The sequence below is a fragment of the Bos taurus genome, chromosome 1, assembly GCF_002263795.3.
Source record: "Bos taurus isolate L1 Dominette 01449 registration number 42190680 breed Hereford chromosome 1, ARS-UCD2.0, whole genome shotgun sequence".
NCBI lineage: Eukaryota > Metazoa > Chordata > Mammalia > Artiodactyla > Bovidae > Bos > Bos taurus.
In genome coordinates this window covers 91,298,894-91,316,189 of record NC_037328.1, presented here as the reverse complement: position 1 = coordinate 91,316,189, position 17,296 = coordinate 91,298,894, and the positions used below count along the sequence as shown (strand labels likewise).

Below are 17,296 nucleotides of genomic sequence, written 5' to 3'. Positions count from 1 at the left end.
AGTCATTGAAGAAACCTTACTATTCAACAGTCAAACTTGTTTCACACTAGGTAATAAAATAATGCTTTGAGACTAGTTTAAAACTTGTTTAAAACTATTTATACATCACAACATTGTTCATGGACATTTGAGACATTTTTGGGTTCATGATTTTTTTTTTTTTTTTGGTTGTTATTTCACTGAAATTAACTTGCTATTTAACAAAGGGCTTCCCCAGTGGCTCACCTGGTAAAGAATCTGCCTGCTAAAGCAGGAGATACAAGAGACATAGGTTTGACCCGAGTCAGGAAAATCCCCTGGAGAAGGAAATGGCAACCCACTCCAGTATTATCACCTGGAAAATTCCATGGACAGAGGATCCTGGTGAACTATAGACCATGGGATCACAAAGAATCGGACACAACTGAGTGCACACAAACTAAATTTTACATTGCTAGTAGAACTGGTTTATTTGATGATAATTGTGCATCTAGTCTTGCTAGTCCAGTGGAGCCTGAAATCCTGTTTTCTCTGAGCTTTGACTAGGTCACATGATGAAGAGCATCTTCCCGCATATACCCAATCTGGAACAGGCACAGAGACAAAGACAGAGATGTACAGAGAATACAGCAATTTTTCTTAACTTTTCATATTTGAATTAGATGTTCAGTTTTTTAAAGTTAGATAACTCTTTTTTTCTTTCTGTATCCCCCAATTTTATCATTGTTGTATTCCTGTTCTTCATATTTATTTGTTCCCAACCACTTTATTTTGGTTTGTTTATTCATTTGTGCTCCCTTCTATGAGTTACTAATTTTGGTTTCTAACCTAGCTTTAGTTTTTCATGCTTAGTTTCATTGTCTCTGTAAACTTAGGATCAGAATCCCTTACTCAGACAATTCTAGTCCTAGAGAATAATGACCAGGCAGTCTACTTTCAGCCCAGCCTAATTCCTTCTCCCAACTCCTTTTGTAATAATGTCGGATAATCATGCAATAAAATATGTTTGAAATTATTATATGGAATTGTTTTCTGATTCAAATTGGTGACCATGGAGAGTGAATGAATGGGCTTCCCTGGTGACTCAGATGGTAAAGAATCTGCCTGCAATGCAGGAGACCTGGGTTTGATCCCTGGGTTGGGAAGATCCCCTGGAGGAGGGCTTGGCAACCCACTCTAGTATTCTTGCCTGGAGAATCCCAGGAACAAAGGAGCCTTGTGGGCTACAGTTCATGGGGTCATAGAGAGTCAGACACAGCTGAGCGACTAAACACATGGAAAGTTAATGAGTTAGCTACCATCCTAGCTAGCCTAGATTTTGAACACGAGAAGGTAGGAGCACCAATATTTACTATTAAATTATTTAAACAATTACCTTCCTTTAAGTTGTGTGTTTGTTTGTTCTATTGGTTGGTTGCTTGGTTGGCTTTTTGTGTATTATATTTCTTGATAAAGGGTGGCAGAAAAAGGTTACAATTGTCTTTCACTTTTAATTTTTGAAGTAAGCGTGGATATATACATAAATGCTATAATGTTAACAGGAACGAGTAAGAATATCATGGAAAAAAATGAATATCAATACAGTGGTCAGCTGATAAATTGAACACAAAGTTCCATTTGCCATAAATTGTTCTACAGAAAAGTAGTTTAGAAGAACATTGCTAAGGGGTGCGCAGTTTCAAAACTCAGAATTTAGAGAAAAAGGTAAAGACAAATTCCATCTTACATGCATCATTGTGGTTATCCTAAGTCATAGTCAAAACAAGCGTGCTTGGGTGAAGGAAGATGCCTTAAAAGTGCACTGCCTATTGTTTGTTTAAATTGCTTTTGCTGGAATTAGAACTATATTCAACCATTTTTCTATAGGAATATTTTGAGACTTTGATACCTATTTTTTTTTAATTACAAGTATGGTTTTAGTAACAGGACCTGTTTTTATAAAAATAATAATTACGTGAACTTCCCTGGTGGTGCAGTGGATGATGCACGTGGCCTGCTAATGCAGGGAACATGGGTTTGATCCCTGGTCTGGAAAGATCCCACACACCACAGGCAACTAAAGCCCGTGCCCTGTCACTACTGGAGCCAGTGCACTCTCGGGTCTTCTAGCCACAACTTACGAGTCCCTATGTCACACCTACTGTAGCAACTACTGAAGCCTGTGTGCCTGGAGCCTGTGCTCCAAGACAGGAGAAGTTACCACAGTGAGAAGCCTGTGCACCACAACAAAGCGTGGCCCCCACTCAACTGCAACTAGAGAAAACCTGTATGCAGCAACGAAGACCCAGCACAGCCAAAAATAAATATATAAATTAATCTTTTTAAAATTACTTAAAAATAATAATTATGTGATTAAACAGTATTAATTAAGTATTAAACAGTAGCATTACATGAATTCAAATCCCTGTGATGTCAGTATTCACAATATGGATAAAATGTCTCATGAAGGCCATCTACCCTAGGTGCCATATACTGATGAGAACTCTATTTTTATTTTTTATTTAAATTTAATTTTTATTTTACATTGAAGAATAGTTAGGTTTCTCTGGTGGCTTCATGGTAAAGAATCTGCCTGCAATGCAGGAGACATGAGTTCAATCTCTGGGTCAGGAAGATCCCCTGGAGAAGGAAGTGGACATCCACTCCAGTATTCTTGCCTGGGAAATGACATGGACAGAGAAGTCTGGCAGGCTACAGTCCGTGGGACTGCAAAAGAGTTGGACACAACTTAGCAGCTAAACAACAACAACAATGTTTGGTTTATACCATCATGTTAGTTTCAGGTGTACAGCAAAGTGACTCAGTTATACATAAACATATGTCCACTCTTTTTCAGATTCTTTTCCCATATAGGTTATTACAGAATACTGAGTCGAGTTCCTGTGCTATACAGTAGGTCCATGTTGGTTATTTATTTTATTTATTGTAGTGTGTTTATGTTAATCCCAAACTCCTAATCATCCCTCCTCCTGCTTTGGTATCCATAAATTTGTTTTCAAAGTCTCTGAGTCTATTTTTTATTTGGAAATAAGTTCACCTACCCTAGGTGCTGTGTACTGATGAGAACTTTAATTAGCAACAGAGAGAGCTTGGAGAGATTTGAATTGGCCTCTTGAGAGATTGTGGTTTGCTATTTTTGTTTTATCCAAAAGTAATCAAACATTGCATATAAGCTATTAAGTATGTAAACACACATCCCTTGTGTTTTATTCTTGACTCAGTTAAAGTCTCTTAACTAAATTCTTGCTACTATCTCTTACCTCCTATGGGCCATCTTTCTAGTGAGTCCTTCATTTTAAAAGACTTCATTTTTTGTCAGTTATAAATTCCATGCACAGCCCCAAGAACTGTCCTTCACAAGAGCAAGACCTGTCCCCAGATTTATCAGTATCCTGAACATATATCCTCTACTTCAGTAACTGAATCTGAACAGATGACATTCTTTTCAATGTCTCTATGCCTTTATACATGTTGTTCCTTTGCCTAGAAGTTCCCACCCTCCATGTCTGGCAAATTCCTCATTTTCTACAGTAACTCATGCTACCTCATTCATACGGCTGTCCTTTATAGAGTTAATTCCTAAAGATAATTACTGCCATATGTTGTTCCAACATGATTTTATTCACATCTTTAATATTTTTATGTAATATAGAGAGAGTACACCATAGTGGTTAAGACCATGCCTTTGACTCAGTAATTCTCAGAGCATAACCTTGGGCAAGTTATGTGAGCTCTTTAATTTCACCACCTGTAAAAAGGGGGTGATAATATGAGGTCAAAGGTAGTCCACTCCTTCCTGTTTCAACTTTGACATGTAAAGAGCTGAGTCCACATGCCTGTCCTCACAACTAGAAAAAGTTAAACAGACTGAAAACTGATTACTTTTCTTGTACCCATCACGGATCTAAAGTTGCAGGGCAAACCACTGTACTAAAATCTGGAGAGACAGATTCATCTGGAGAGCCAGAGATCAGAGCTGCTTACCTGGAGCAAAAGTCATTGAGGCAAACAACTGAGAGGAACACATAAATGATACTGTGGATGAATTGGGAGTGGCTGCGTATGGACTAGTATGGGAACTGAGAAACTCCTAGGATCAGCAGTCACAGGAGAAGGCTATACTTTTATAGGCTTTTCTTCCAGGTAAAGTACAGAGGAGTCAACTTAAAGAAGAGCTCCAAATTCCAAGAGCTAGAACAATTTGAGTAACAAAATAAAGTAGGATTAGATTTTAACATAAAGTATAAAGTAAATATAAATATAAAGTTATGGCAAACCTAGACAGTGTATTAAAAAGCAGAGACATCACTTTACCAACAAAGCTCCCTATATTCAAAGCTATAGTTTTTCCAGTAGTCATGTATGGATGTGAGAGTTGGACCATAAAGAAGGCTGAGTGCTAAAGAATTGATGCTTTTGAATTGTGCTGCTGGAGAAGACTCTTGAGAGTCCCTTGGATAGCAAGGAGATCAAACCAGTCAATTATAAAGGAAATCAACCCTGAATATTCATTGGAAGGATCAATGCTGAAGCTAAAGCTCTAATACTTTGGCCACCTGATTCGAAGAGCTGACTCACTGGAATAGACTCATGCTAGGAAAGACAGGAGAAGTGGGCAACAGAGGATGAGATGTTTGAATGGCATCCCTGACTCAATGGACATGAGTTTGAGCAAAATACAGGAGATGGTAAAGGACAGGGAAGACTAGCATGGTGCAGTCCTTGGGGTTGCAAAGAGTCAAACACAACTTAGTGACTAAACAAAAGATAAAGTAATAACATCAGTCCATAAGGGACATAAATAAATGATTGAATTAATAAATGAATGGTAGAGAATAGGCAACTCTTACATGTAGAAGAGTTTATATATTCAAATAATTTATGTAACTATTCTGATCTGTTGACTTGCAAATTTCAAAAAGAAATCTGAAAACACTCCACCTCAGCCAGGTAAGCAACAGTGGTAAGTCATTTTAATATATTGTACCTTTCATATGATGAATGAATGACACTTTACTTCTGTGATCTTTCTCTCAACAAACCATAATCTCAGTTTAGTAATGAAAAAAGCATGAAAAAATTCCAAGAGTAGGGTATAAAATAGAACACCTGACCAGTACTCCTCAAAATTGTCAAGTTCATTAAAAATGAGGTACATCAGAGATACTGTTGAAGCCAAGGGAAACCTAAGGAGATATAGTAAGTAATGTAATGTGGTATCCTGGATTGGATTTTGGAATTGAAAAACAACATTAGGTAAAACTAGGAAAATCTGAGTCAAGTACAAACTTTCAGTTCATTTCAGTCATTCAGTCATGTCTGACTCTGCAACCCCATGGACTGCAGCATGCCAGGCTACCCTGTCCTTCACCAATCCCTGGAGCTTGCTCAAACTCATGTCCATTGAGTCAGTGATACCATACAACCATCTCATCCTCCATCGTCCCCTTCTCCTCCTGCCTTCAATATTTCCCAGTATCAGGGTCTTTTCCAAAGAGTCAGTTCTTCGCATCAGGCAGCCAAAGTACTGGAGCTTCAGCTTCAGCATCAGTCTTTCCAATTAGTATTGAGGACTGATTTCCTTTAGGATTGACTTGTTTGATCTCCTTGCAGTCCAAGGGATTCTCAAGAGTCTTCACCAACATCACAGTATTATTAATATATCAGTATTGGTTCATTGAATGTGAAAAATGTAACATTTATGTGATGTAAAATTTCTGTGATGGTTAATTTTATGTGTCAACTTGACTGGAACACAAGATGTCTAGAAATTTGGTTAAATATTATTCTGTGTATGTTGGTGAGGTTGTTTCTGGATGAGATTTACATACAAATCAATAGTGAGTAAAGCAGATGGTCCTTCCCAACGCCAGTGGGTCCCATCAAATTCTCAGGAGGTCTGAGTAAAATAAAAGGCAGAGTAAGGGAGAATTTGCTCTCTGCCCAGCTGTTTTTGAAGTAGGATCTGGCTCTTTTCCTGCACTTAGATTGGAATTTGCACCAGTAGCTCTTCTGGGTCTCGAGCTTGCAGATGGCAGTTGATGGGACTTCTCAGCCTTCAGAATCACATGAGCCAATTCTTCATAGTAGATAAATACATAAACATATAGATACATATATTGCATGTATATATGTACCCTGTTGATCTGTTTCCCTGGAGAACCCTGACTAATACACATACTGAAGTAAAATGCTAATATTAAGACAAATTTGGTGTGAGATATGTGAGAAATCTGTACTCCTTTTCCATTTTTCTGTAAATCTAAGACTATTCGAAAACAAAACAGTTTATTGGAAAAAAAGTTGAATATTGACAATTCAATATGGTAATTGATAATTCAACCATAATAATGGTTTTCTTTATTCTTTACATGATTGTAACATAGATTTAAAGGGGTTAATCAATGTAAAATTCTTAGAATAATGCCAGGCATAAATTAAAGGTCAATAAATGCTATTATTATTAATGTATCATACAGATTTATTATATCAGGTTTTCATTATTTTTCAATCTTCTCCCTGAGTCTTATTATTATTTATTTAGGTAATCACTGGAGATTGATTTTATCAGTTCTATATATGGCAGCCTTTGGAAATTTAATAAGAATGACTGCTGCTGCTGCTGCTGCTAAGTCGCTTCAGTGGTGTCCGACTCTGTGCGACCCCATAGATGGCAGCCCACCAGGCTCTGCCATCCCTGGGATTCTCCAGGCAAGAACACTGGAGTGGGCTGCCATTTCCTTCTCCAATGCAGGAAAGTGAAAAGTGAAAGTGAAGTCGCTCAGTCGTGTCCGACTCCTAGCGACCCCATGGACTGCAGCCTACCAGGCTCCTCCACCCATGGGATTTCCCAGGCAAGAGTACTGGAGTGGGACGCCATTGCCTTCTCCAAATAAGAATGGCTCTTATAATTTATATAATGAAGGTTTATGGAAGCTATCTTTTGCATTTTATACTAGTCTACCTATTATAGAAATAGACAAAGGAATAGAAAATGATTTTAAGGAACCTACAGCTTATCTGGAAAGATTTAATGTTTTATCTTTTTATCATTTATCTTGATATTATCTACTTTGAACTATTTTTTAACTCAGTCTTTCTCCAAAATGGAGCTAGGGAATAAATATATGAGTTAATTTAGGAATAAGTAGAAAGATATGGAAGTAATAACATAATATTTATCATGTAAATAACTCTTCCAATTACACATACAAATTCCCTCCAGCCACACATGTTGAAGAACTGAGTGATCCAAAGTCAAACAGACATTAAGTTGATTTTAAGTCCTTGCAAACTGTGTGCTTTTAGCGTGTCTTAACCTCTTTGTTTCAGTCTGTCCTATGAATGTGTGTTCAGTTGCTTAGTTGTGTCTGACTCTTTGAGACTACAGCCCACAAGGCTCCTCTGTCCATGGGATTTCCTAAGCAAAAATAATGGAGTAGGTTGCCATTTGCTTCTCCAGGGATCTTCTGGACCCAAAAATCGAACCAGTGTCTTCTACTTTGGCAAGCAGATTCTTTACCACTGAGCCATCAGGGAAGCAAGTAATGTATGCTCAGTAAACAACCGCTATAATCCCTGGTGGCTCAGATGGTAGAGAATCTGATTGCAATGTGGGAGACCAGGGTTTGATCCCTGGGTTGGGAAGATAGGTCCCCTGGAGAATGAACTGGCAACCCATTCCAGTATTTTTGCCTGGAGAATCCCATGGATAGGGGAGCCTGGCAGACCATGGGGTTGCAAAAAGTTGGACATGACTGGGCAACTACATGATGTGATAATAATAATTTATACAGTAATCTCAGCAAGAAAAATGTCTTTTTATTTCTTAATCTTGAACCTTGCAGAAAAGTGTATCACTTTTGTGCATTTCAATGTTATTTAGAATATTCTATAATATCTGATACTGACATTGTATCCAACCAGTTCAATTCAGTTTAGTTGCTCAGTCCTGACAGACTCTTTGTGACCCCATGGACTTCAACACACTAGACTTCCCTGTCCATCACCAACTCTTGGAATTTACTCAAACTCATGTCCATTGAGTTGGTGATGCCATCCAACCATCTCATTCTCTGTCATCCCCTTCTCCTCCCACCTTCAATCTTCCCCAACATCAGGGTCTTTTCAAATGAGTCAGGTCTTCACATCAGGTGGCCAAAGTATTGGAGTTTCAGCTTCAACATCACCCTTCCAATGAACACTCAGGACTGATCTCTTTTAGGATGGACTGGTTGGATCTCCTTGCAGTCCAAGGTACTCTCAAGAGTCTTCTCCAACACCACAGTTCAAAAGCATCAATTCTTCAGTGTTCAGATTTCTTTATAGTCCAACTCTCATATCCAACAAGTAATACCAAATTACTTTGTCATTAAGGGAATTTTAGTTCTTTTGCCTCCATTCCCCTCTTTAAAATAGAATTAATTTTTTTTTTTTTTTTTTACCTAAGCTAACTCTTAAGTCCCTATATTATATTACTCTTTTTTAACTGCATTTGATACCTGAGGTTAAAATGGAAAATGTTCTGAATACCAGTACATTTATTTATGGACTCTTTTTCACCTTCATTAGTAATTTCATTTCTCTCTGATGCATTATTCCTTTGTCATTAATTTTCTTCATCCCATCTTTAATGTCTTATTTTTATTTTCACTCCTATTTCTCTTTTATTTACCTATTACTATATATATGCTAGACTTGTTATCTTTCTTTGTCAACTCTTTTTGTATTTGCAGACTACATATTATATTCTACCACAGGTCTGATGACATGCTTAGGCACACAAATAATTTTCTGTGTTTCTTGGCCACATTCCTGAAAGCATACAACTTTCATATTTTTACTGGGCCTCTTGCTCATCATTTTCTTTCTCTCTTATTCCAATACTGATGATAAAAAGTCCCCTTACAAACTTGGTTGCCACTGAACGTATACTATCTTTCCTTCTTACCTGATAATTTTTTAGTAAAATTATTATCTAAAACATTTTAATTTTATTTATAGAAAAGTATTGATATTAAACTGGAAGTACCAACAGCAAGTTGCTATGCTCTTAAAGGAACAACTCTATTTTATTGCATGAGTCAGTGTCAAGAAATTTTTGGTCTCCAATAACTGCTTTCACAAAGATTAGAGACAACTTAGTGACTGAATAACAAAAAAAAAACATTTCTCACTTTGAAGATGATCACCTATCAGATCCCATACATATACACCCAGTTTCTCTTCATGTGGCTTCAGTTGCCTGCAATCAACTACAGTCTTAAATATTAAATGGAAAATTCTAGAAATAAACAAATCATAAATGTTAAATTGTGTATACCACCATTCTGAGTAGAGTAATGAAATCTCCCACTGTGCCACTCCATTCTGCCGGATCCCCAGCCATCAACATCATCTGTTACTAACATCCAACCATCAACATCATCATGCTGGGTGATCCAGAACCACCCCAAGCAGATGATCCCCCTTTAGATGCACGGACAGAAGGTCAAGAGTAGCCTAACACTACATCACAATGCCTATGTCATTCACTTGATTTCATCTCACCCTGTAGGCATCTCATCACAAAAAGAAGAAATGTGAGTACTGCTGCTGCTGCTCTGCTGCTACTAAGTCGCTTCAGTCGTGTCCGACTCTGTGCGACCCCACAGACGGCAGCCCACCAGGCTCCCCCATCCCTGGGACTCTCCAGGCAAGAACACTGGAGTGGGTTGCCATTTCCTTCTCCAATGCATGAAAGTGAAAAGTGAAAGGGAAGTCACCCAGTCGTGTCTGACTCTTTGCGACCCCATGGACTGCAGTCTACCAGGCTCCTCCTTCCATGGGCTTTCCCAGGCAAGAGTACTGGAGTGAGGTGCCATTGCCTTCTCCAAAAGTGAGTACAATCCTATAATAATATTTTGAGAGAAAGAAAAGTAACGTTCACATCATTCTTACTATAGTGTATTGTTGTAACTGCTCTGTTTTGTTATTATTTTGTTATCAGTTTTGCTGTTAATCTTGGATCACATTCCCTGTGAAAAAGGGGGAACTACTGTAATAAAGTCTGTGATATTTACATTGTTTGGATGGAGTTGAAATGACTTAAAATAATGATTATTTGCCTTGATGTGGGAATGAAGATTCGAGTGTTAAGACTGTTTCCTCACACACTGTTAACAAGTTGCAGGCAGAGTATTTTGCAGGGGGTTCTCCACTAGTTCAGTAACACATGAAAACTCAGCAACAATAAAAAATACCTCCAGTTCACTTCTAAGTGGAAAAGAAAATGGATGCTCTTTCACAGGTTAGAAAGGCACTTATCACGTTGAAAGTACCAATTTAGCACTGAAGATTGCTAATAGGTGCTGTGAGATGAGTCACAATTTATAAGCATTGTTGGCAGAGGTTGAAGGTTTTATAGTTTACAGAACTGGGGGCTGTGAGGGCTGTGTCTTAACTTAAGTGGAACTAGCAAAGATTTAACATCATTCTACTTTCCTTGTCAAAAAGCAAAGTTTTACTTTTTTCCCCATGGAGTGTTGTGTGTGCATGTCTAGCTCAGCTTGGTGACATCAAAAATTCTAGAGGCCTCAGAAATGTCCCTGAGGTGGGTATCTACCCTGAGGGAGCTAATGTTGATCTCATATGTGTCATGGAGTTGAACCCATCCTGACATGTTGTTGCTGAGGTCCAGTCCACAGCGGGTCTCATGTGGCTACTCAAACTCCAGGGAAAAGAAACCTAGTCTTCACTGAAGAAATTCTGAGAGGCTTTGGAATTCTAAATTGAGATCTTTTATTCCTCTGTTCTCTTCCTTTTAATTAGAACTTTAAAAGTTTATACAAGTTCCTGCCATTATGACATAAAATTTAAAAAGCTACTATTGATTGTCTGCTGTGAGTTAGGGACTCTTTCTGATGTTTTACCATCATTGTTCTATTTATTCTAGTAGGGCATGTTGTGTTTATTTTATGGATGGTGTAGGCAAGGCTTTCACAGGTCAACTGTGTAACTGAGAGGACTCATTTAGTAAGCAGCAGAGACTAGATTTGAACCCATATTCCAATTCTAAAGCTTGCATCCTTAGCCAGGTTTTCAATTTATTACTAAAATACAAATTCAAAATAGTTAGGTCTGCTCAAAAGTGCATGGCTCTCTTTTATGCAGAGTGATGTAAGTCAGAAAGAGAAAAACAAATATCATATATTAATTCATATATATGGAATCAAGAAAAATGGTACTCATGAACCTATTTCCATGGAAGGAATGGAGACTTAGATATAGAGAATGGACTTGTGGACACAGTGGCAGAAGAAGAGAGTGTGACAAATGGAGAAAGTAGCATTGACATATGTACACTGCTGCTGCCGCTACTAAGTCGCTTCGGTCGTGTCCGACTCTGTGTGACCCCATAGATGGCAGCCCACGAGACTCCCCCGTCCCTGGGATTCTCAAGGCAAGAACACTGGAGTGGGTTGCCATTTCCTTCTCCAAAGAATGAAAGTTAAAAGTGAAAGTGAAGTCGCTCAGTCGTGTCCAACCCTGAGCAACCCCATGGACTGCAGCCTACCAGGCTCCTCCTTCCATGGGGTTTTCCAGGCAAGAGTACAGAGTAGGGTGCCTATCATGTGTAAAAGAGATAGCTGGCAAGAAGTTGTTTTTAAACACAGGGAGCCCAGCCTAGTGCTCTGTGATGACCTAGAGGGGTAGGGTGAGGGGAGGGGAGGGAGGTTCAAGAGGGAGGTGGTATATGTATAATTATGGCTGAGTTGCATTGTTATATGGCAGAAACCAACACAACATTGTAAAGCAATTTCCCCCCAATCAAAAATAAATTTAAAAAATAAATTAAAAAAAAGATTTTTTTAAAAGTTCTTATGTAAACTATTACATATAGAATGGATAAACAACAGGTCTTACTATATTGTACTGGGAATATATTCAACATCCTGTGATAAAACATAATGAAAAAGAATTTGAAAAAGAATCTATATATCTATATAGATAGATAGATATGATTAACTAAATCATTTTGCTATATAGCAAAAATTAACAGCATTGTATTACATTGGTGCAAAAGTAATTGTGCTTTTGCATTGTTGAACTTTGCCACTTGATATTGGGATACATTCTTAAATAAATGTGATTATGCTATACATCATTTTAATATTCATTCTCATTTTATGTATTGTTGCTAATGACTATTAGTTGTTTGGGTATTTTGTATTTACTTTAGACTATGGAAATGATGTTAGACAAAAAGCATATTTAGCAATTCTTTTATTCGAGTTCAAAACCGGCCGTAAAATAGTGGAGACAACTCGCAACATCAACAACACATTTGGCCCAGGAACTGCTAAGGAACATAAGGAACTTGGTGGTTCAGGAAGTTTTGCAAAGGAGATGAGAGCCTTGAAGATGAGGAGTGTAGTGACCAGCCATCAGAAGTTGACAGTGAAAATTGAGAGCCATCATCGAAGCTGATCTTCTTACAGCTACATGAGAAGTTGCCAAAGAACTCAATGTCAACCATTCTATGGTCACTCGGCATTTGAAGCAAATTGGAAAGGTGAAAAAGCTTGATAAATGGGTGCCTCATGAGATGACCAAAAAATAAAAGAAAAATTGGTGTTTTGAAGTGTCATCTTTTCTTATTGTATGCAATGACAACAGACCATTTCTCAATCAGATTGTGGTGTGCCATGAAAAGTGAATTTTATATGACAACTGGCGATGACCAGCTCAGTGATTGGAGCAAAAAGAAGCTTCAAGCATTTTCCAAAGCCAAACTTGCACAAAAAAGATCATGGTCACTGTTTGGTGGTCTGCTGCCAGTCTGATCCACTACAACTCTCTGAATTTCAGTGAAACCATTATACCTGAGATGTATGCTCAGCAAATTGATGAGATGAACCAAAGACTGCAATGCCTGCAGCTGGCATTGATTAACAGAATGGGCCCAATTTTTTTCCATGACAACACCCAACTGCCCATCGCATAACCAATGTTTCAAACGTTGAATGAGTGGGCCTATAAACTTTTGCCTCATCTGCTATATCCACCTGGCTTCTTGCCAACTCATTACTACTTCTTCAAGCATCTCAACAACTTTTTGCAGGGAAAATGCTTCCACAATAAGCAGGAGGCAGAAAATGCTTTCCAAGAGTTCATCCACAGATTTTTATGCTACAGGAGTAAATAAATTTATTTCTTGTTGGCAAAATTTTGTTGATTGTGATGGTTCCTGTTTTGCTTAATAAAGATGTGTTTGAGCCTAGTTATAATGATTTAAAATTCATGGCTTGAAACCGCAATTATGTTTGCACCAACCTAATAAATCAATTATACTTCAATAAAATATCTTTTTTAAAGCCAATGGCTCTTAAGCTTTAGCCCCTATAGCATAATTTTTTTTTTAATTCTCTTTACATGCCAAAATATTCTCCACTAAGACTTAAATGGGAGAATCATTCTTCTTCCTGATTCTCTTTGCCTTGTAGAAACAGTTGTACAATCTAAGAAATCAACATGGTCACTGCCTCACACAGAGTTGTTCACAAAAAACCTGAGACCATCAAATGTGTATTTCATCACTCCTTTTAGAGCCTGTGACAGAGTCCTACAACACACACAGGTTTGGATTTCTGGCTCTACTGAGCAATACCCAAAATAGATAAATTCATATTTATTTTTTTCTTGGATTTAATAACATTCTGCTTCCATTCTGAAGCACATGCTGAAGACAAGTACAGACAGAATGCAGTCATTGTTTTTTCTTAAAAAAAAAAAAATCTGATTTTATCCTTCTCCTGTTTATAATCCTGATCCACTTAAGATACAATGGAACACCTGCAAATTGTCACTAAAAAGATCTTTTCTCTATCCTGCCCCAGCCTTTGAGTCATGTTTCTCATCCCTACGTGTCTCAGCTGTTTCTTTCTCACTGAAAGGTCATACTTCCCTTCCTTCCTCTTGCTGCCTCCTTGAAGGATCCTAACCAGCTTCTCTGTTAGTGATTCCTGTATTCTCTAGCAGAGAGTGAAGATTTTCCAGAGCTTTAGAAAGTGATCTGTATAGTTGAAACAAATAGAGACTATTGTAGAGAGAAAACAGGTTCAGTGCTGGAGCTCACCATCAGCTCATCATCAAGGACAAAAGGGTGAAACTTTGTGGATAAACTAAACAACATGGAGTAGCTCTGAAGGTGGGGAATGTAGAAGGTCCATGTTGAAAGAGTGTGGAAACTTGGTCAGTGAGGGGCTTGTCATTGCATCAGGAAGCCTGGGCTTAAAGCCAGCTCCACACTGTCTGATGTGATGTTTTCTTATTTATAAAATGATGATCAAATACCTGCATCCATCGGTTGTTGTGAGCATTGAGTATATTAATCATCATAAACAATGAACAGTGTGAAGTGCCCCATAGTAATAGATATATGGAGTTAGCAAAGATCCCTGTGAAAACACATGCTTCATAATTTACTGATCTGTGTACCTGGCACATAGTCGGAACTCAGGAGATGCTGGCTTAATGATGAAATCATGCATTTAGCAGAATGAAACAGGGAATAGAAGTAGAAGATAAGAAACAAAAAATCAGCCGGGTATGAAGAACATGTTAAAAGCAAAATCTAATTCTTTGGTGGTTTTACTTCAGGTGTGAAAATGGGATCACCTCTATCCATTAATTGCTAATAGTAATTTTGTTGCCCCAAACAGCCTGCACATTCTTTGAGATTTTTCTCTGAGCTCCTAGGAATGATTTGTTATCTGAGTGAACTTCATGTTAGGCTCAAGTGATTTCAGTGGGAACAGCCTGCTGCTGCTGCTGCTGCTGCTAAGTTGCTTCAGTCGTATCTGACTCTGTGCGACCCCATAGACGGCAGCCCACCAGGCTCCCCCGTCCCTGGGATTCTCCAGGCAAGAACACTGGAGTGGGTTGCCATTTCCCTCTCCAATGCATGAAAGTGAAAAGTGAAAGTGTAGTCACTTAGTCATGTCTGACTCTTAGCAACCCCATGGACTGCAGCCTACCAGGCTCCTCCGTCCATGGGATTTTCCAGGCAAGAGTATTGGAGTGGGGTGCCATGCCTTCTCCGGGATTTCTCTAATTCATTATACTACTGGATTTCTCTAATTCATTATACTACTTATGATGTCGCCTAAATGACTTTGCCCAATGAAAATGGATATTTTTAACTTTGGTGCATTTTTAAGCTGTCTCATCGGATATTTAAGATACTCCATAGCAGAAAGTATTGATATTTGCAGGGTAGAAGGAACAGGCCAATTTCTACTGTTAGCTCAACTGCTAATATCTGGGAACTAAAATTTTTGTTTTTAAAAATGAGCTCTTACACAGGGCACTTTTCATAGTCAGTGCTGCTTCTGAGGGAAGATAAGTTTTAGGTCTTATCTTGCTCACAACGACAGTGAAGGTTGGATTGCATTTCAAGTATTGCATCAATTCAACCAAAAACTCCATGTAATTTCAGGTATGAATTACTATTCTCTAATTATGAGTCTAATTATTTTTTTATACTCTGGGTCAGTTAATTAAAGCTGTGCTACTTAGTGACTACTCTTTTATCTTCTTCAGTACATCGGTTGTCACAGTGTTCCTTTTCACATACTAAATTGAGGTTTGCCTACAGCCAGGAGTTGGCTCTTTTATACATTTTGATGTCTCTGTAGCCTAAGTGCATTTGCTGTAGTTTGGGAAATCTTTAAAGACTTTAAGAAAATAATTGGTAAGCTACTATGAGCAATACAAAATTGTATTCTAACACTATCAGAAAAATATAAATCTTCAAGGACTAAAAGCTTTCTCTTTTTTTACTAAAGAGAAAACTACATGGCTTTGGATATTTATCTATCCTAAAGTAATTTTGAAGGTAAGAAATACCATGAGTAGGTCTGTGTGGTCTTGATATATACATAAAAGTAGAAACAAGAAAAGAGAGAAGGTGCAAAGTAATAACGTGATTTGAAAAAAGAATGTCTACTTTTATCATTAGTGGTTGATTTGAATTGCAGCTTTCAAAAGCCACATCCTAGGCTTTTAGGTTAGCTGAAAGCTGTACCCTAACCTGGGCTTCCCAGGTGGTTCAGATGGTAAAGCATGTGCCTGCAATGCAGGAGACCCAAGTTCGATCCCTGGTCAGGAAGATTCCCCTAGAGGAGGGCATGGCAAATCCACTCCAGTATTCTTGCCTGGAGAATTTCATGGACAGAGGTGCCTGAGGGGTTACAGTCCGTGGACTCGCAAAGAGTCAGACATGACTGAGCGACTAATGACACTTTCACATATGAACACACATCCTAATGTAGGGGTTAGGTACACATCATAACCCCTAGAACCAGCAAACATGGTCTTATTTGGAATGAAATTCTTACTGGCCATATTCTTCTCTTGAAGGATAATTTCATTTCATGTACACTCGATTAAAATATGATTTTCAATATTTGAAAGTGAATAGTGTTTGGAAAAGTCTTTAAAGACTGAGCTATTAATTTTAGTCTTTTGCATTATGTCATCCACCTCCATGAGACATATTTTTGGTCTAAAGATAAAATAATGAATAAGCTATTTCAGAAGATTACATGCATAGCTATTGAAGAATATACTACTATCACTCATTTGTTCAATGTTTTGTATCTTACAAAGAACATTTGTTTTATCTGGAAAGAAAGCTCAGGCATAAATCATTCTATGTTACTGAGGTTGAAGCTGAGATTGTTCATTTATGCAATGATTAAATATTTACTGAGCACCTACTGTGTACTATTTTACATGGTAGAGAGACAATAGGGAATACATAAACAATCCTCATTAATCTTACATTCTATTGCAGGTAAAGGAAGGACTTTCAATAAACATGTCAAATACAATATTATTATTTTGTTAGAGCATATATTGTTAGTTTAAGGAGCACAAAGCACTGTGTTAGAAGCTCTGAAAATTAAAATGGAATGGCCATAACTCTGATAAGTTCTTTAGGAAGGTGATGAAAGGAGTCATGAAGATACATGGGAGAAATCCTTTTGAAAAGTAATAAGCAGTTAGTCTTAAGACCTGTGCCTGATACATTCAAGGAACAGCAAGAAGACCAGTGAGAGCAAAGAGAGTACAGTAGCTGATGAAGTCAAAGAGATAGTAAGTTGAGGATATATATGGTTTTTATGCCATTTGATGACTTGTTTTTTTTTTCTAAATGAAATCTAGAACTATTGGAAGGTTTAACAAAAAGTGATACAATCTAACTTATAATTTAAAAGAAATGATTTCTGTACAGTGTAGAAACAGGTGGTAGGTGTGAAAGGCAGGCTCAGGA

The 17,296-nt window shown here is 37.8% G+C and overlaps 1 long non-coding RNA gene across 1 annotated transcript; it reads right to left on the bottom strand.

Annotated features, from left to right (window-relative positions):
• Positions 1-423: 423 nt before the first annotated feature.
• On the bottom strand, positions 424-9,468 carry LOC132346269 (uncharacterized). The gene is made up of 2 exons (XR_009496054.1): positions 9,302-9,468; positions 424-563 (listed from the first exon to the last, which is right to left on the bottom strand). It is a non-coding gene; the product is annotated as an uncharacterized lncRNA (long non-coding RNA).
• Positions 9,469-17,296: the final 7,828 nt, after the last annotated feature.